Source organism: Stomoxys calcitrans, chromosome 4, assembly GCF_963082655.1.
Source record: "Stomoxys calcitrans chromosome 4, idStoCalc2.1, whole genome shotgun sequence".
Lineage (NCBI taxonomy): Eukaryota > Metazoa > Arthropoda > Insecta > Diptera > Muscidae > Stomoxys > Stomoxys calcitrans.
The window spans coordinates 118,545,706-118,566,407 of NC_081555.1; the positions used below are offsets into that span (position 1 = coordinate 118,545,706).

The following is a 20,702-nucleotide window of genomic DNA, read 5'->3' on the forward strand; positions in this document are numbered from 1 at the left end:
TGGTGAAGGAATCCTTGAGGAGCTTCAAACCATTTAAGTCACCCAAACCTGATGGAATATTTCCGGCGTTACTACAAAAAGAAGCAGACTATCTGGCGCCTCTCTGGCCAAAATTTTCACTGCGTGCCTAAGACTTGCATATACTCCGAAAGCCTGGCAGGAGGCAAGAGTGGTGTTTATACCCAAGCGCGGCAAGGCAAGTTACGCGACACCAAAGGCCTACTGACCCATAAGCCTTACGTCCTTTCTACTCAAAACCATGGAACGTATTGTGGACACCATGATGAAGAGTATGACATCCAGCGAACTGTTCAAATACAAACAGCATGCCTATGTCATGATGTACAACATAAAATAGAAGAATCCTTCGATGCCAAAACGTACACACTGGCGGTATGCATTGACATCGAGGGGGCTTTTAACAATGTGCAGACCGACACACTAATCCAATCCTTAGATCAGTTCCGGGTAGACCCGATCCTTAGAAACTGGATAAACCATATGCTAAGAAACAGGTGGATACATTGTGTGTCCCATGGCATAAATACAAGGGAGAAAGTGGCACAGGGCATGCCACAGGGGGGGGGGGCATTTTATCGCCAATCCTATGGGTGACCTCCAAAAACGACCTATTACGGATGCTGACTGAGAAAGGATTTGAAACCGTCTGCTACGCAAAACAATGTTATAATACTTCTAAGTGGAAAGGGTCCAAACGAGCTATGCAGAAGGGCCGAAAAGGTCTTGCATATGACATCTGACTGGGCTAGACCCAGAGGTCTCAATGTTAACCCAGAGACGACTGAAATATGCCTGTTAACGAGGAAGACGAAGGTGGGCCAATTTAACGCACCACGTTTCCTCAATAAGACGATTTCGATATCTGACAAGGTCAAATACTTAGGTGTGATCTTGGACAGGAAACTGAATTGGAAGTGTCACATTTAGGAGTGTGCTGAGAAGGCTTACAGATGTTGGGCACTATGTAGACAGGCCGTAGGCTCGAAATGAGGCCTGAATCCTAGGATAGTCCACTGGCTCTACAGGAGCGTGATTAGACTAATACTTACTTACCCCTCAGTAGTTTGGTGGACTGCTATGGAGAAAAAGTGCAATATAAGGACAATACAACAGGTTCAGAGAACATCTTGGCATAGGCGGAGCTATGAGGACCACGCCTACTAGGACACAGGAGACTGTTCTAGATATGCGACCCACTGTCATACAGATTAAGTGTGAGGCAGGCCTTGCGGCTATGAGACTTAAGTCGGTGGGAGAATGGAAAGAGATAAGAGCAGGTCATACCATCGCAGTATAATGGAGGCGACGATATGAAACCTGGATGGAATGGAAGAGGTTTTCGATCGGATACCTGAGACGACACTTGAGGTCGAGTGCGAAGCACTGCTGCTAGCGGCACTGTGGTGGTTTGACGGAACCCTAGTATTGCCATCTGGAATATCATGTTATGCGGATGGATCAAGCTAGAGGACAGAGTGGGTCTGGGGATTTACATTGAGAACCCAGGAACTGAGATCTGTTTTAGACTGCCTGACCATAATACGGTCCTGCAGGCGGAGATCCGGGCGATCACGGAATGCATGAAGTGGACAGTAAATAGGCCATAAGGGCAATTACAACCAGGATGGAAAGATCACGAAAAGTCTTAAAATGTAAGAAGAAGATTAACGACTTCTCTGAGGATGGCACGATTCGAATCGTTTAAGTGCCCGGCCATAGCGGAGTAACTGGGAATGGGATAGCAGACGATTTCGCAGTGAATCCCAGAGAACTTCCGTCAATTAAAATGGGTAACTCGAAGCCTTTCGGGTCAACACAGTCCGAGTTAAGGGCGTGGACGATGAATGCGTATGTAACCCTGCGGAACAACGAAACGGTTGGTAGGATGGCGAAAATCCTATGGGGAGATCCAGATCGTGAGAAAACGAGTCTATTGCCGAAAGGAATTAAGAAAGAAGTCAGTATAGCTCTCGGTATCATAACGGCACACATAGGACTACAAGCTTACTTATATAAAATCGGTGCAGCAAGTGATAGCATGTAGAACATGCGGGGAAGACGATAAGAAGTTGGAGCATTTCCTTTGCCATTGCCCAGCTTTCGCGTCTAACAAATACCGGCACTAAGTTGGGTAAACAATACCAGACATGAATCAACTTAGGGGCATGGTATGGAAAACAATTAGGGATTTTGTAAGTAGCACAGAATACCTAACTAAGATTTAATTTTTCGAGGTTATTTTTTTTTGGAATTTAGAGAGCACAAAAAGCCGATTACTGGCTTAGGTATATGTCCATAGTAGCATGGGGTGGATTAATATTCGCACTCTCCATTCAACCTAACCTAACCTTACTTAACCATACTATAGTATCTGGAATCCCGTCCCTAGGTAATTCGTCGAAGAAAGCCGCTGATGAAGGAATTGAATCCCAAGTTTGTGTAAATTCCCAACGGAACCCATGTTTGTGGATTCCCAAGATTCAGCCCGGCCGAATTTAACACTCTTTTACTTGCTTGTATTACGAGGATTGCAGTGCATGAGAGGGTAAATGCAAACTTTCTTAAATTTATATTTGTGATATAACCTTTTGTGAAATGAGCTCTAAAGAAAAAATGTCTGTTATATTTTCCCTAAAGACAGAATTTCAGGCAATCTTAAAAAAATAATTAAGAATTTTTCCCACACGACAAAATTTTGTAAGACTTACTCTCAAGAAAAACTTTCAGGGTAATTTTCTTTAAAGACAAAATTTCAGCAACAATTTTTGTTGAGACAAAATTTCTATAGAATTTTCTCTAAAGACAAATTTTTGTAACATTTTCTCTAAAGACAAAATTTCAGTAAAATTTTCTATTAGGTCAAGGCTAGGTTTCAGTAGCAGTCTGCCATCAGACTCGTTTAGATGTTTTCGTCCATTGTGATACCACAGGAAAAAAGAAGGAAGATGCCTTCTAGTTCCTACTGTTGAACCATCTAGATCGCTTTAAAAAGCCCTACAACTTGCGAATGTTTACATCCACTAAATCAGGCAGGTTCTCAAATATATAATAACCTTAAGTGGAACTCCCTCTGACTGCCAGTGCGGGATACACACAAAGAAGGTATTCTAAAGTCTCTTCCTCTTCGATGTCCTCACAGCTTCTGTAAAAGTCGTAACTAGCAGCCTTCAGTCTATCAGTAATTTTACCGATTATACGGTGGCCTGTCATGACGGACACAATGACTTAGACATCTGTTCTAGCCAATGACAGAAAAGCGGTTGATCTCTTCGAGTCTAAACTAGGCCACATAGTTTTGGAATGCTCACAGCTTCATCTTAGTGACCATCTATAAATTGTGGCGATTCGGGCCTGGTCCAGAAAACTTAGCCTACATGTAGCTAGAGGCATACCCACAGATTCCAGTTTCTCTGGAATGTTTGTCTCGCAAGCTCGTCTGCCTTACAATTCCTTGGGATATATCTGTGGCCCGGTACCCAGAACAGGTGAATTTTGAACTGTTCAGCTATATTGTTGAGAGATTTCCGACATTGGAGGGCGGTGTTCAGAAAAACGTTCTCCAGTGATTGGATGGCTGCCTTGTGAGAAGATATTTATGCCAATCGTTGTATGACATTATATCTTAGCCATTCCACCACTTCCTTAATTGCAAAGATCTCCGCGTGATACACTTTGCAGTGATCGGGTAACCTTTTCGATATGACCAGTTCTAGATCTTTAAAGTACACCCCAAAACCCACCTGGTCGTCTAGTTTGGAATCATCCGTTTAGAATTCCATTCCACCACTTCCTTAATTGCAAGGATCTCCGCTTGATACACTCTGCAGTGGTCGGGTAACCTTTTCGATATGACCAGTTCTAGATGTTTAGAGTACACCCCAAAGCCCAGCTGGTCGTCTAGTTTGGAATCATCCTTATAGAAATCTGTATCATCTATTACCAGGGATATCGTAGTTCCAATCGGTTTTATCAGGAATAATGATACAGTACTTTTTTTTATCAAAAAGCGGCTCAGGCAGGGTGTAATCCATACTGCGTGGAACATCGGACATTTTATCAAGGATAACGCAGTGTCCGTAGCCGCCACATGATCAATGAGAAAGACGCCTTAGCCTCAAAGCAGTGGTCGCAGCTATTTGTCGGGCCACAATGTCCAGAGGCATAACATTCAGTGGTGTCGTCCTCAGTGCGGCTGTGATGCACAAACAAGCAATCCTTTGGATCTGGTTGAGTATTGAATTGTAGGTAGATTTTTGAATCGCCGTCCACCAGACCACAACACCATACAGCATTATGGGTCTGACAACTGCTGTACATAGCCAATGCATGATACGCGGTCTAAACCCCAAACTTTTACCAATGGTCCAGAGGTATTAAATTCGATGCATCTGATGGCGTCGTCCTTGGTGCGGATGTGATGCACAAACCAGCCATTCTTTAGATAAGGTTGGGTATTGAACAGTAGGTGGACTTTTAAAGCGCTGTCCACCAGACTACAATACCATTTAGCATGATAGATCTGACAACTGCAGTATATACCCAGTGCATGACGTGCGGTCAGCTTAGTATACTCGACCACATTTACACATTTTTCATCGAGAGACCATAATATATTGTTAATGGCTACATGCCAAAGTAGAGAAAATCGTAATCCTCCTTCTAATGCAAAATTGCAAAAATTTTCTAAAAAAAATGTTAGTGAACATTTCAGTGAAATCAGTGAAAATTTCAGTAATAAACAAAATTTCTTTCAGATTTCTATGAAATTTTATCTGATACTCGTATTGTATAGTCTACTAATATTTGTTTACTTACATCTTTGGCCCACTGTTTATTACATTGGCCAGAATTGGAGCAGTCGTAGTTCAGCTTTTGTATCTAGTTTGACAGTCATGTTAGAAAGTCGATACGAATAGAAAATTAGTTTTTATTGATAAAATAATCTAATTAAAGTTGGTATTCATTACAAAATAGTCATTAAGCTACCCATTATGGGGTTGCTGTTGTTGACGATGATGATGACGATGATATTGGTGTCAATGTTCGTCTAGTGTAGTGCGGTATATGCGTTTGGTTCCTTGACCACCGCTTGTGAAAAATGTTTATTGGTTTATAAATGTATTATAGATGGCGGCTATATTTGAGGTTTAATTGCAGTGGTTATTTGAATACCACTTTGATTTTTTGTTTAGAGAACTTTTAATTGATAGTGGTATGCTGGAATATAGATTTGGAAAATTTCAACTGTTGTCCACAGATACATGGTATCTAAATTGCTTTGCTTAACAAAGGAAGAATTCAAATTATAATGTTATTTAAAACGAGAGAAAACCAAAAACTTTAAAATGAAATTAAAAACGGATAGCGCTTGGCCAGCTTCAAATGTTAATGCGATAGGAAAATGTAATGGTTCCTATGTTAGAGTTAATGCAAATCTGCCCATTGGCATTACAGTAAGGTACAGCGGCGATACGTCTCTCATATCAATGGGTGCTGTCCGATACAAGTTTAAGTCTTTTGATAAAGGAACTCCTTTTTATTGCCGCAGAGCGAAAATTTGCTTCTCGAAACGGCAATTTTTTACATCCAAAAATATCCAAAAAAATGTTCTCAAGATTCTTAGGAGTGGGAATTCTGGAATTCATTTCAGTGTCTTGTTGCATTTGATGGTTTCTTTATTAAAAAAATTAATTTATGGCTATAAGCCAGCAGGTGCTATTTTATGTCAATGTAATAAAATCCGCCTTTTCTCGCTAAATCGTTATAAAATATTAAAAAAATATTTTTTGTTTTTGTAAATGCATTGTGGCTTAGGAAATAAAAGGGAAATTTCTTTTTTTTTTCAAAAATCTTTAACAATTTGTAAGAATTTTTTTTTTTAGTTGTTATTAAAAATTTTTAAAAATAATGGCTACATCAATATAAGTTCTCTAAATTATGAAAACACGAAATTTCATCCAAATTTTGTCTTTGAAAATATTTATTGAAAATTGTCTATTAAAATCTTTTCGTTTGGAAAGATGTTATTGAAATTTATCGAAATCTTTCCTTTAGAGAAAATAATGTCAAGAGTGCCAGGGCCAGAGCAACATTTTGCCGTTAGGCAACATCACTGTATCTTCATATAGGGAAAATTTCATTTTGTGATTTTTCATTTTGTTGAGGCAATATGTTGTGTCGCGAAATGCATTGAGCAGGCACAACAAATTTTATTGAAATTTTGGCTTTATAAGATACTTTCGAGGCAGGCTAAGAAAAAGTTTGTCTTTAGGAAAATTTTCACTGAAATATAGTTTTTCGTCTTTAAAAAAATTTATAATTGAAATTTTGTCCTAGGAAAAATTATAACGAAATTTTGTCTTTAAAAAAATAATTTCGAGGGTGGTCCGACCCGGGCTGAAAAGAATATAAAGCTAAATTATTAAATTTTTGTCTCTAGGAAAATTTGTGATAAAGTTTTGTCTTTAAAAATATTAAGCTGAAATTTTTTCCTTAGAAAAATTTGCATTAAAAATTTGTTTAGAAAAACCTTGTGTTTAGAATAAATTTAATTATATTTTTATGGGCCCGAGGGCACCCCACCCCATGGCTACATCCGATGCTACGTCCCTTGCTACGTCCCTGGCTAAAATTTAACCGATCTCGGGTCTTGAGTTCTTGATCATCTATAGTGCGCAATGTTTTATTTTGACTTCCAATACCTGTGCCAATAATAGTTTAAATCGGTTGATAACCTGATATAGCAGTCATATAAACCGATCCCCCAAATATACTTTTTGAGGGCGTAATTTTTGCCCGATTTGGTTGCAATTCTGCAAAGTTCCTTTTTACGATATGAATCGGAGCATTACCTGATATAACTCCCATATAAACCGATCTTCCGATTACACATTTTGAGCCTCTATAAGAGGAAACTCTTATCCTTTATTTGAACTTTTGCACAATGATTTCTTCTTTGATCTTTAACATAAGAGCTTTTAATGGTCTGAATCGGTGCATAACCTTCTTTACTTCTTTAGCCGAACAGGAACCTTACAAATACGATAAAAGGTGGGGGTATATAAGATTTGGCCTGGCCGAACTTAGCACGTTTTTGCTTGTTATATCCACCACCGCAAGACGGGGGTAAAATCATTTTGTCATATCCATTTCCTTTATAAAGTATATATATTCTACATCCTCTAAATTTTCAAAGACAATCCGACAATATCTGACAGTTGAATCGACGCTACAGTCATTTGAAAATGAAGAAATTGTACACATAATTCTCTTCTACATAGGCAGGTTCGAACTCGAAGATTGGCTCTATCAGACTACATGATTGAGGCAATCTTTTACCTCTTCAAGTTCTTGAGCAAATAAAATAATCATTTATCATCCGATATCCCTGAAATTTGATACACATAATTGTAATCTACCCTTTGATATATGTACGTTCAGAGTATGGTCCAGAGCAGATTATATTTGGATATATCCCCCACATAGACCGTTCTCGCGATTAAAAGTCCCATGAAGCGCCCATTTATTAACTGTTTTTACTGTATTGACGCCCCGGTAGCCGAGTTGTCCTTAACTCATATACGGCCCGTTTACCGATCGATCTTCTACGAAATTTGGAACAGTGAGTGTTTTAAGAGTACTTGACGTCGAAAAAGAGATTCATATTTTTTTTCCAGATTGTCTTCAAACATTTGAGAACTGTTTGGGAGTCATTCAGAGCTACAGATAGTTCTTAAAAATCTTAAGCGCGAAAAAAATAATTCACTTCTCTCAGTGAAGTGACGGAAGATAGAGTGAGGTGGACGAGAATCTTCATGCCGTCTCTTCAGACGCCCGTTTCCTTTATCTGAGTTTTAACATTTCTGGAGGCGGTTTTCAATTCATCATAATTACTCATCAAATGTCTTGTTTCGATATCTGGGGGAAGTTCAATCTTTTGCTCCATAGGGACTTAGGTTAGGTTAGGTTTATGTGGCAGTCTGCCATCAGACACACTTGGACGTTTTCGGTCATTGTGATACCACAGGAACAGAAGAAGGAAGATGCCTTCTGTTTCCTTCCGCTTTAAAAACCCCAACAACTTGCAAATGTTCACATCTGTTAAATCAGACAGGTTCTCGAAGAAATGAGAACCTAAAGTGGAACTCCTTTTGACTGCTAATGTAGGACTCACACACAGAAGGTGTTCTATAGTCTCTTCTTCTTCGATGTCCTTACAGCTTCTGCAAAAGTCGTTGCTAGCAACCTTCAGTCTGTCACTGTCTTTCTGATAAGACAGTGACATGCCATGACGGACACAAAGACTGAGACATCTGTTACAGCCAATAACAAAAAAAGGGGTAGACCTCTTCAAGTCTAGATTAGGCAACATAGTTTTGGGATGCTCGTTGTCCTTCGGGCCTGGTCCTGAAAATTTAGCTAACATGTCGCTAGACGCATACCCACAGAATCCAGCATCCCTGGAAAGTGTAGGGTGGTTCCTAGTCTCGCAAGCTCGCCCGCTTAACAACTCTCTGGGATATCTCTGTGACCCGGCACTGAGAACAGGTGAATTTTGAACTGTTTAGCCATCTCATTGAGAGATCTGCGACAGTCGAGGGCGGTGTTTGTGTTCAGAAATACGTTCTCCAAGGATTGAATGGCTGCTTTGCTGTCTGAGAAGATATTAATGCAATCGTCGTAATGACATTATATCTAAGCCATTCCACCACTTCCTTAATTGCAAGGATATCCGCTTGATACACACTGCAGTAGTCGGATAATCCTTTCGATACGACCAGTTCTAGATCTTTAGTGTATACCCCAAAGCCCACCTTGTCGGTAAGTTTGGAACCATCCGTATAGAAGTCTATGTAACTTATGTTACCGGGGATATCAGTTGGTTCTATCAGGGATAGTGTTACAGTACTTTTTATCAAAAAGCGGCACTGCCTGAAACATTGCCCCCACATGACCAATGAGAAAGCTCCCTTAACCTCACGGCAGTGTCGCAGTAGCCACTATGTCCAGAGGCATAAGATGTAGCATTAAATTCACTTCATCAGTGCGGCTGTCATGCAAAAACAAGCCATCCTTTGGATCCGATTAAGTATTGAGCAGTAGGTGGACTTTTGAAGCACCGTCCACCAGACCACAACATCATAAAGCATTATAGGTCTGACAACTGCAGTATACGCCAATGCATGACAAGCGGTCTAAACCCCTATCTTTTGCGAATGGCTCTCTTGCGGGTGTATAGGGCAAGAGTGAACTTTCTTGCCCTTTCCAAAATTTTGGATTTGAAGTTCAATTTCCTGTCCAGTAAAGCACCCAGGTATTTTGCGCTTTCTGTAAATATAGTCGGCATGCGCGACCACTTTTACACCTTTTTCTTCCAGAGACAATAATATATTGTTAGTGGCTTTATTTCAAAGTAGAGAAGACAATACACCTCCTTGAGGTGCTCTTCTTCTGACCAATCTTTTTCGATCCACAGATCCCAAGCCCACCGTAATGCATCTTTAAGTAAGAAAGTTATTAATAAACTTTCTTACGGTAGAGTTGATGCCTAGAAACGTCTGCTAAATTTCATATAAATTCGTTTATGATGATTGGATAAAACATGCGATCTCCAACTCGACTGCAACATGTAAAAAGGCATCAAGTTTGGCCGTGCCGAACTTTGGATGTATTGGCCGACTTTTGTCGTAATCCGGTAAACCATTCATCATATATGAACCCATAGTAATTATATTGAAACATTGTCCCATTTGGACCAAACTCGGTATGGACGTCGAGGGGTCTCATAAATAAAACTGACTGTTAAAATTGATGATTGCGAATATAAGTCTATACGGCAGTTATATTTAAATATAGTCTGATCTACCATATTCGGGAAGGATACAGAAGGGTCTTATAAAACTCATTGTACCAAATTTCAGCGAAATTTGTTAATTAATTCACCTTTTAAGGTTCCAAGAACTTTAATCGAGAAATCGTTATATGTATATGGCAACTATATCCAAATATATACCGATCTGAACCATATGAGGCATATGAGGAAGTAGAAAAGCCTCATATATACACTTTATGCCAAGCTTCAGCTAAATTGGACACTAAATACGCCTTTTATGGATACAAGATCTTAAATCAGGACATCGGTATATATGTAAGGTATATCGAAATATGAACCAAGCTAGGCCATATTGAAAACTGATATCGAAGAGCACAACACAGCTCAGTGTAATCGGGTAATAAATGTGGCTTTAATGGACCTCAGACGATAAATCGGCAGATGGATCTATAAGGGGGCAAAATCAAATGCGATGTAGTCCATCTTCGAACTAAACCTGCCTATGGACAAAATAGCGAATCTGTGCAAAGTTTCAATTCAATATAACTTAATTCGTACTCAAACGGCGAATGGTATACTAGTGATTTTGGATTCCATCCCATCGTGCGTCATTGAAATATACTTGATATGTATTTCGATATTGAATAAGTTTTAATTCAATTTACTTCCATGTAAGTTACAAAATTAAATATGTCAAATGTCTTTATTTTCAGAAATTCAATTGCCAGCACTTCAATGACACCTTATAAATGATGCGTTGCCATGAACAACTTGAATGGCAAATGCTTCAGGAAAAATAGAAGAAATTCCAGAATTTCATTGGTAAGTGACACTACTATACTCGAACACAATAGTAATTAATCTTTTTTAATGAACTTACAATTCAATTGGCACATCACATGGCACTTCAATTAAATACTTCATATGAAAGAAATCGGTGAAGCAACGATAAAAAGGTCGTGCAAGGATGATTATTATTTATCTTAGGTTAGTATAAGTTTTACTAGGAATAAGGCTTACTTGGAAATTCTAGTTCATTGTATTACAACAAGAACAATAGGAGGAAAATACCAACATAACAACCTTAAATCAACTACACAGAAAAATCGGTTTAAATCAAAAAATTAATTAATCCAATTAATCTTATAATTGAAACTGCTTCAATCAAGAAAATGTTAGTATGATGGGTCGCGCCAACAACAAAACATCCCAAGCAGTACATTTGTACCGATTAGGGAGACGGGCTGCCTCGTCAGTTCTCACGTGGACCACCTCCATCAAGAGGCAACAATCCCACTCAGGCGAAGACATAACTATTTGCTGTCTAAAAAATAGCTTCTGGGCTGTTATCGCAGAGTCCATCCAAATCATTATCTTATGGATAGGTATAAACCGCCCGAAGGCTTAAAGAACTACATGATCTAGAGCGTGAGGTTCAGTGCTACAAGAGAAATCCTTTAGATCAAGCGACATATCAAATGCGTCTAGACAACATTCATGCAGACGGTAGCAGATGCGGTGAATTGCCACCGGGAGAATGTGGTCCTTGGTGAACGAAACTTTTGAGAAAACCAAAATTCAAAACGTGATTATCATTAAGCCAAAATGAACAAATTTATAGGGCATAATTTTATTCTATTGGGTTGCCTAAAAAGTAATTGCAGATTCTTGAAAAGAAAGTAAATGCATTTTTAATAAAACTTAGAATGAACTTTAATCAAATATACTTTTTTTACACTTTATTTCTAAAGCAATCTAAAAGTAACAGCTGATAACTGACAGAAGAAAGAACGCAATTATAGAGTCACAAGCTGTGAAAAAATTTGTCAACGCCGACTATATGAAAAATCCGCAATTACTTTTTGGGCAACCCAATACATACCAAACTTCTGTCAAACCAGCAAAAAAAATTAAAGGATGATGGAGAGACTTGTTTACATAGCAGCTATATCAGATTATAGGCTGATTTGGACTATATTTGACACAGTTGCTGAAAGTCATAACGAAACACCGCATGCAAAATTTCAGCCCAATCGGACAAAAATTACGGTTTGTGAGGGCTCAAGAAGTCAAATTGGGAGATCGGCCTATATGGGAGCTATATCAGGTTATAAACCGATTCGGACCGTACTTGGCACAGTTGTTAAAAATCATAACAGAACACAGAATGCAAAATTTCAGCCAAATCGGACAAAAATTGTGGCTTATAAGGGCTCAAGAAGTCAAATCGGGAGATCGGTTTATATGGGAGCTATATCTAAATATGAACGGATATGGCCCATTTCCAATCCCCAATGACCTACGATATTAAGTATCTGTGCAAAATTTCAAGCGGCTAGCTTTACGCGTTGGACCTCCATCGTGATTTCGACAGACGGACGGACAGATTGGGCTAGATCGTCTCAGACCGTCGAGACGATCAAGAATATATATACTTTATGGGGTCTTAGACGAATATTTCGAGGTGTTACAAACGGAATGACTAGATTAGTATACCCCCATCCTATGGTGGTGGGTGTAAAAACGCATAAAGTTCGGCCGTGTCGAACTTTTGATACCCACCACCATGGATATATTTATTATAACACTACTATATCCTTATTGATATCCACATATAGGCCGATTTTAATCATGTTTGGTTCAGGTGCCGTGAAGCTCTATACAAGTAACAGTCGAAATTTAATCGAAATCGGGTAATAAGTGCGCCGTTCATGTGATTATGCCCTAATTCGGATGATCGATCTATATGACAGCTATAGCTAAATAAGGTCCGATCTGGACCAAATTTGGATTGGATGTCGGGAATTTAAAAGCAGCTAGCTCATTGTTTCAAATTTCAGTAAAATCAGAGAATAAATGAGCCTTTTACGGTCTTTTGGCCCTAAAGCTGAAGATCAGTCTCTATGGCAGCTATATCTGAATATAGCTCGGTCTGGACCATTCTCGGGACAGATGTTGGGAGTCTTAATACAACTCACTGTTCCAACTTTCAGCTAAGTCGGATAATATATTTGCTTGTTATAGCCTTAAGACCCAAAATAGGCCGATCGGTCTATATGACAGCTATATCCAAATATGTTCCGATCTTGACCATTTTCGGTTCGGATATCGACGGGCGTAATAAAAATCCCTTTTTTGAGTTTCAGCAAAATCGGATAATAAATGCGCCTGTTATAGGCTTAAGACCTTAAATCGGCATATCGGTGTATATGGCAGATTTATGTAAATATGGTCCTGTTTACACCATATTCGTGTCGGATGTCGAGGCACATAGTGCAACTCACTGTTTCGAATTTCAGCAAAATCGGAGAATAAATGCGCCTTTTATGGTCTTTAGACCCTAAAGCTGAAGATCGTTCTCTATGGCAGCTATATCTAAATATAGCCCGATTTGGACCATATTCTTGATACAACTCACTGTTCCAACTTTCAGCGAAGTCGGGTATTAAAGGTGCTTGTTATAGGCCTAAGACCCAAAATCTTCAGATCGGTCTATATGGCTGCTATATCCAATATGTTCCGATCTGGACCATTTTTGGTTCTGATATCGGCGAGCCTAATTGAACTCCCTATGCCAAATTTCAGTAAAAACGAGTAATAAATGTAGGCTTAAAACCCTTAATCCCCAGATCGGTCTATATGGCAGCTATACCCAAATATAGTCCGATGTGGCCCATTCAAGAACTTAACCAGCGTATAGAAAAAATACGAGTTTGCGAAAAATTTCAACTGAATATCTCAATTTTTAAAGACTGTAACCTGATAACAACCGACGAACACTCGGACGGACAGACACAAGGACATCGTTTTTTTTACAACGATCTGAAATGGATATGGTCTGATATGGATATTTCGATGTGTTACAAACAGAATGTCTAAATGAATATGCATCCTATCCTATGATGTGGGGGTATAAAAATCCTTGACTGTTTGCAAAATCGCCATTTTTCAGGAAAATGCCCGTAGAGGCTTCATTCCTTGGATGCAGTAAATAATTTTTGCATGTATTTAAGGACCACCTGCGGTAACGAAAATTTGTTACCAACCTGAGGGTTGTAGCTTTGCGCTGTGAGAACTCTAAGTAGTTTATCCAGTTTTTTCGTAAAAAATGCCGAAATGGTGTTAACACAAGTTTAAAAAAATTTCATTTAACACGCATCTAAATGCAACCTTCTTTACTGCATAATACGCCAAAATGAAAGTTTAAGATCAAATTCTCAGTGAAAAAATTGAAAATGGGTTAAGAAATAACTTCACAAACAACAAAATAAGGGACCAGCCTCTGCGAATATCTCGAAAAAAATTTTAGTTAAATTTCTTGAGCACTATAAAGCATATCCCACATACACAATCATGTTTGTTGTAGGGTAAGGTAGAGTTTTGAATACTATTTTTCGAATAATGAATGCGCTCTTGTTAGCCTGAACGAAATGTTGTAGGGTCAAGGTAATTAACTTTGACCGCCTACCCCGGGCCCTTGAAATTTTTACATATAATCTGGGTTACACCTCAGCCGTATGAAGTTTTCTTTATCCATACAAAAATGGTAGATATACGTCTGTCATTTCTTTCCATCCCAGTGTGCGACGCCGATATTCTCCATCCACGTAAATTGCTCTACAAATTTTGTGAATTATCTTTCCTTCAAATGCTTTAAGTACTGACAACACGTCGACATCTCCTGCCTCGTTGTTATGCAGTTGGGTCGATGCTACTTGGGCTTCATTCGGACTATACATTCTATACAACTCTCACATATGATGTATTTTATTTCTTTTAAAAAATATTTAACCCCTGAAATTCCTTTAGATAGTTGTTAAATTTTAAATCCATTCTGAGAATTTTTAGCTTAACAAAAATCTTAAATATGATTTATTCTATTCATCTACCACTGCAAAGATTAAATCCAGGTTCGGCTTGATTAATTATTTGGCTCTTTTGCAGAACAATAAAATATAAATTCTTTTATTGTCAAAATTTGAAGATAAGAACAATGAGCCACCATCATCATCATCATCCATGAGTGTCAAAATCAGCGTCAAGAACCACAGACAATTGACATTTGTCATATACAATTGGCATTTTTCATAATGGTGTGATATAAATTGAAACACGGAGAACAACAAGTCAAGAAAACAAATTGAGTGAATCAACTGACGAATAAGGGCGAAAATAGGAATATTTTGGTTCATATGATATGTGCTATTCAGCACAGGACAAAAGCAACAGCACAACAAAGGTAATTTTTTAAGGATAAATATATTACCCTCCACCATAGGTTGGGGGTACACTGATTTCGTTTCCGTTCCATTTTGCACCGGATTATGACGAAAGGTGGTATACATATATACCCGAGGTAGTGGGTATCCAAAGTTTGGCCCGGCCGAACTTAACGCCTTTTTACTTGTTTTATTTTTAATTTGAATAACTTTTGACTGTACAATATATAACAGGGTAAAAATATAGAAAATTTTGTAAGCTATCCAAATCAGTGGAAAAATTAATAATGGTTTAAGAAATATCTTCCGTTTCTAACACATCTAAATATTGATCTAAGACCCAACAAACTATATATATTTTCTTGATCGAGTTGAGATTTTAAGTCGCTTTAGTCTTATCCGTCCGCCTATCCGTCCGGCTGTTTATCAGTCGAAAGCACGCTAACTTTAGAAGGAGTAATGCTAGGCGCTTGAAATTTCGCAAAAATACTTCCTTTTAGTGTAGTTCAAATTTGATTGTGAATGGGCCATATCGGTTCATGTTTTGACTTAGCTGCCATATAAGCACATCTCGGATCTTGACTACTTAACACTCTGGAGGACGCAATTATTATCTGATTTGGCTGAAATTTTGCCCAAAGAGCTTTTTCGACTTCCAAAACACACGCAAGTTTGCTCTAAATCGCTTTTTAACTTTATATTGATCCCATATAAACTGGTTGACCATTTTGACCTCTTGGTCCTCTAGAGGGCGCTACTACTATCCTATTTGGATAAAATTTTGGATCTGCTTTATTTAAACTTTCCAATACAGGATGGGGGTAAACTAATTTCTTCATTCCGTTTGTAATGAAGGTCGGTTGGGATTGTAAATAAATGGGCCCAAGCAGTCCACGTTTAGATATAGCTCCCATATAAACCGATCTCCCGAGTATACTTCTTGGACCTCTAAAAGGCGCATTTTTTATCAGATTTGGCTGAAATTGTGCACGACTAATTCTTCTATGGCCTCCAACACATGCACCGAATATGGTGTTTATATGGGACCATACCTAGGTCCCATATAAACCAATCTCCTGAATATACTTCTTGAGCCTCTACAGGGTGCTTTCTTGTTATGACCTCTTATTATCCTTGTTTAGCTTCTGCCTATAGAGAAAGAAAGACAAATGCGATCCATGGTGGAGCGTATATGAGGTGAGGTCATTCCGAACTAAAGCTTCCATATGGACCGATCTCCCGGTTTAGGGTCTTAAGTCAATAAAAGCCTTATTATTATCCGATTTCGTTTAAATTTTAAACCGCGAGTTGTATTAAGGCCCCCGATATCCGGACCGAAAATTGTCCATATCGGGCTATAATTTGATGTCGCTGCCGTATAGACCGACCTACCGATTTAATGGTGCATTTATCACCCGATTTTGTTAAAATTTAGAATAGTGACACTCTGTCGACATTGGTATCGAGTTTGGTCCAGATCGAACTATATTTAGATATAACTGCCATATAGACCGATCTGCCGATCTTCAACCCATAAAAGACTCATTTGTTACCCAAATTCGCTGAAATTTGGAACAGTGAGTTACACTAGCCTTACGTTGTCCGAACTGAATATATTCCAGATCGGACCATATTTAGATATAGAAAAAAAAAACACATATGCAATGGATGGTTATAATCACCACTGAATGCATACTTTCCATTACCTTTTATACCCTCCACCATAGGATGGGGGTATACTATTTCGTCATTCTGTTTGTAATTCCTCGAACTATTCGTCTCAGACCCCATAAAGTATATATATTCTTGATCGTGATGACTTTTTATGTCGATCTAGCCATGTCCGTCCGTCTGTCTGTCGAAATCATGCTAACTTTCGATGAAGTAAGGCGAGCCGCTTGAAATTTTGCACAAATACTTCTTATTAGTGTAGGTCGGTTGGGATTGTAAATGGGTCATATCGGTCAATGTTTTGATATAGCTGCATTTTAAACCGATCTTGGATCTTGACTTCTTGAGCCACTACGGGGCGCAATTTTTATCCGATTTGGCTGAAATTTAGCATGAGGTGTTTTGTTATGATTTCCAACAATAGTGCTAAGTATGGTTGAAATTGGTCCATAACCTAATATAGCTGTCATATAAACCGATCTGGGGTCTTGACTTCTTGAGCCTCTAGAGGGCGCAATTCGCGTCCGATTTGGCTGAAATTTTGCATGAATTGTTTCGTTATGACTTCCAACAACTGTGCCACATATGGTTGAAATCGGTTCATAACCTGATATAGCTGTCATACAAACCGATTTTGAATCTTGACTTATTGAGCCACTAGAGGACGCAATTCTTATTCGATTTGGCTGAAATTTTGCAAAAGGTGTTTGTTATGATTCTCAACAACTGTGTCTAGTATGGGTGAAATCGGTGCATAATCTGATATAGCTGCCATATAAACCGTTGCAGATCGTTTTATATGACTATAAGTGACTATATATGTATATATCTTATCCGATTTGGATGAAATTTTGTATGACCTGTTTCGTTATGATTTTCAACAACTGTGCAAAGTATGGTTCAAATCGGTCCATAACCTGATATAGCTGTCATATAAACCGTTATTGGGCTTTGACTTTTTAAGCCTCTATAGGGCGCAATTATTATTATCTGATTTGGGTGAAATTTTGTACAACGGCTTCTCCCATGACCTTCAACATACGTATCAAATATGGTCTGAATCGGTCGATCTCCCTATTTTATTTTTTGAGCACCTAAAGGGCGCAATTCTTATTCGATTTGGCTGAAATTTTATACAATGTCTTCTACTATGGTCTCCAACATTCATTCCATTATGGTCCGAATCGGACCATAACTTGATAATGCTCTAATAGCATAGCAATTATTTTCTTTTATCCTTTCCTCTCCTTTGTTTGCCTATGGTCCATGGAGGATGGTATATAAGATTCGGCCCGGCCGAACTTAGCACGCTTTAACTTGTTAAGGCTGTAGTAGTCACAATTTTGGTCCGATCTCTACAAAAATTTTGGACGATATGTTTTATTGGTTGCCTAAAAAGTAATTGCGGATTTTTCATATAGTCGGAGTTGACAAATTTTTTCACAGCTCGTGACTCTGTAATTGCGTTCTTTCTACTGTCAGTTATTAGCTGTTACTTTTAGCTTGCTTTAGAAAAAAAGTGTATTTGATTAAAGTTCATTCTAAGTTTTATTAAAAATGCATTTACTTTCTTTTAAAAAATCCGCAATTACTTTTTGGGCAACCCAATATTTAACATCAGAGTACGCAAATTGCGTTTTATTTATGACTTGTTATTTGATAAAGTTTTTCTTCTAAACCCCGAATGTTATGTTTTGTATTTCCGCCATGGTATATATGCTATCTGCCCATATAAGGCCTTCAAAGACTGTCACCAATAGGTGTGACGATGACAACTGTAGTAAGGTTCAAAAGGCGAACCATTATGGTTTGGTTATGCCATACTCTGGCTTCCCTTTCCATTTTAATAATATCCTCCTTAATTGAGCACAATTTGAAGAATTGCGTTTTATTTAATCAAAACGTTTTATTTAATCATAAATCTGGCATAATCAGGTTATAGGCCGACTTGTACCATGCTTTACTTTTCATCTTTTCTTTGTTTTGGTTAATGAAAGCCTACCATATATAATTGACCCCATATCTGAAGAGTAGTTCTCCTCTATGTTTTACATTTCAGTCTCTTGATTGATCTTTCATTTCGTAGCAAGCACTATTGTGTGACCAGGCAATCCTCTTAGGTTTGACATACTCATCATAGGCTATTGGCTTGGACGGCCTACCAACTAAAATTGTCTCTTTCGTTTGCATTCCGTATTTCAGCTAATGCTGCCGTAAACGTTTTTATTTTCGCTTCATATGGACCAAAAAGTGAGAAGCAGCGATGGGTTCAGCAGGCAAGCATTGATTCTGCACAGACTTGTATCCTGCTTGGCTTCTTGTTGATGCTGTTGACATTAGCTACAGAAACAGAGTCAATTGGGCCTCATCACCCACACGATGAGTTGCTGAGTTGTCCTCGACGTTTGCTAGATTGGTAGTTGCAATTGCTTTACACTTTCAATTCAATTAGCCGCAACTGACTCATGCGTAAGAAAACCCCCTCGGAAAACTGTTAACGTTGACAATTGGCCTAGATGTCACGATGTCACAGTGTGTGTGTGTGTGTGTGTCAGGCTGTTTGCTTTGCGATTGGAGGATTGCAAACATTTGTTTTGTTTCCATTTCACGATAGAAAGGCCGCGTCCTACGACTCAGTGTCATTGCTAATGAAGAGTAATTGCACATGACAGTGCAACCATCCATTGCATCTGTAGTCATTTCTTGGAGCATTCGCTTAGTTTTTGTTTTTGCAACCATCTTAACATGTGTACCCACTCAGTTCATATGGATGGTGTGTGTGGATTTTCTTTGCATGGTTCTCCTTGCTCTTAGCATAGATTGTCTACTATGACAAAGTTGCTATCAAGTGCAAACAACAGAAATTAGCCAGTAATAGATTGACTTGGTGGGTTGTTCCCACATATAACAAGCAAAAATGTCCTAAGTTCGGTCGGGACAAATTTTGAGGACCCACTACCATGAATTCTGCTACCACAAATAAACTCAGTTACATCCCAATTTTCTGCCAAACTCTGGCAAACATTTAAGGCTAATCAGGATATCGGTTTATATATGAACTGTATTAGGTTATATATCGATTTGAATCATACTTTGTGGCACGGTTGTTGGAAGTCACATCAGAACACTATGTGAAAAATTAAAGCCTAATTGGATGACACTAGCGGCTTGTAGTGGTCCAATATCGAAGATGAGGAGATCGGTTTATATGGGAGATATATCAAGTTATACACCAATTTTGACAATACTTGGTACGATTGTTGATAGTAGTAACAAAACACAACAAGGAAAGTTTCATCTTAATCGGATAATAATTCTGGCTTCTAGGGGCCCAAGAAGTTAAGCCAAAGGACTACTTTAAATGGGAAGGTCCATATAGGAACAGATATCGCCCATTTACAATCTTCAACGACCAATATCAATGTTGTTGTTGTAGGCACATTTTTACGTGGAGGTTAGTGAGAATGGTCGTGCCGGTCCAAAGGACCGATCGCCGCGGAAACAGGATGCCCATTGGTTATTTAAAGGCGCCAATAATTTGTCCTGTCATATTGAGCATCATAGGCACTCAGTATTTGTGCAAGAGCCGGTGCCGCCCGGCCTCTCACTGAGACTCTCCGCTTGATACCGTTGATTGTCGATGACTGCCATTGCAGCCACTCTGTATGAAGCGTTTCACTACCCGCAACTTGTGAACGCTCTTGGTAGCTCCCAGCTAATCTTCTCCTTACAGCGATGAATACCACACAGATCGGACCTCAAAGCTCCAGCCAGGGTGGTGCCAGGACCAATATCAATAAACGGTTTAAGTTCAAAGTTTCTTTGGGCGTTCGGCCGCTGCCGTTGTTGTTGTAGCAGTTTGTTGTGTTCTATCTTTCTTCTGCTTGATTCTGATGAGTGTCCAGATATGTATCCAAAAGATGATGATTTGGATGGTCTCTACGATAACAGCTCAAAAG

At 38.7% G+C, this 20,702-nt stretch overlaps 1 long non-coding RNA gene across 1 annotated transcript in view; it reads left to right on the plus strand.

The window, feature by feature from the left end:
* LOC131996710 (uncharacterized) overlaps positions 1 to 10,669 on the plus strand; it is a 329,687-nt gene extending 319,018 nt beyond the window's left edge. Inside the window, exon 3 of the long non-coding RNA XR_009397943.1 lies at positions 10,567 to 10,669. This is a non-coding gene — a long non-coding RNA (uncharacterized LOC131996710). The remainder of the gene's footprint in view (positions 1 to 10,566) is intronic.
* The last annotated feature ends 10,033 nt before the right edge of the window (positions 10,670 to 20,702 follow it).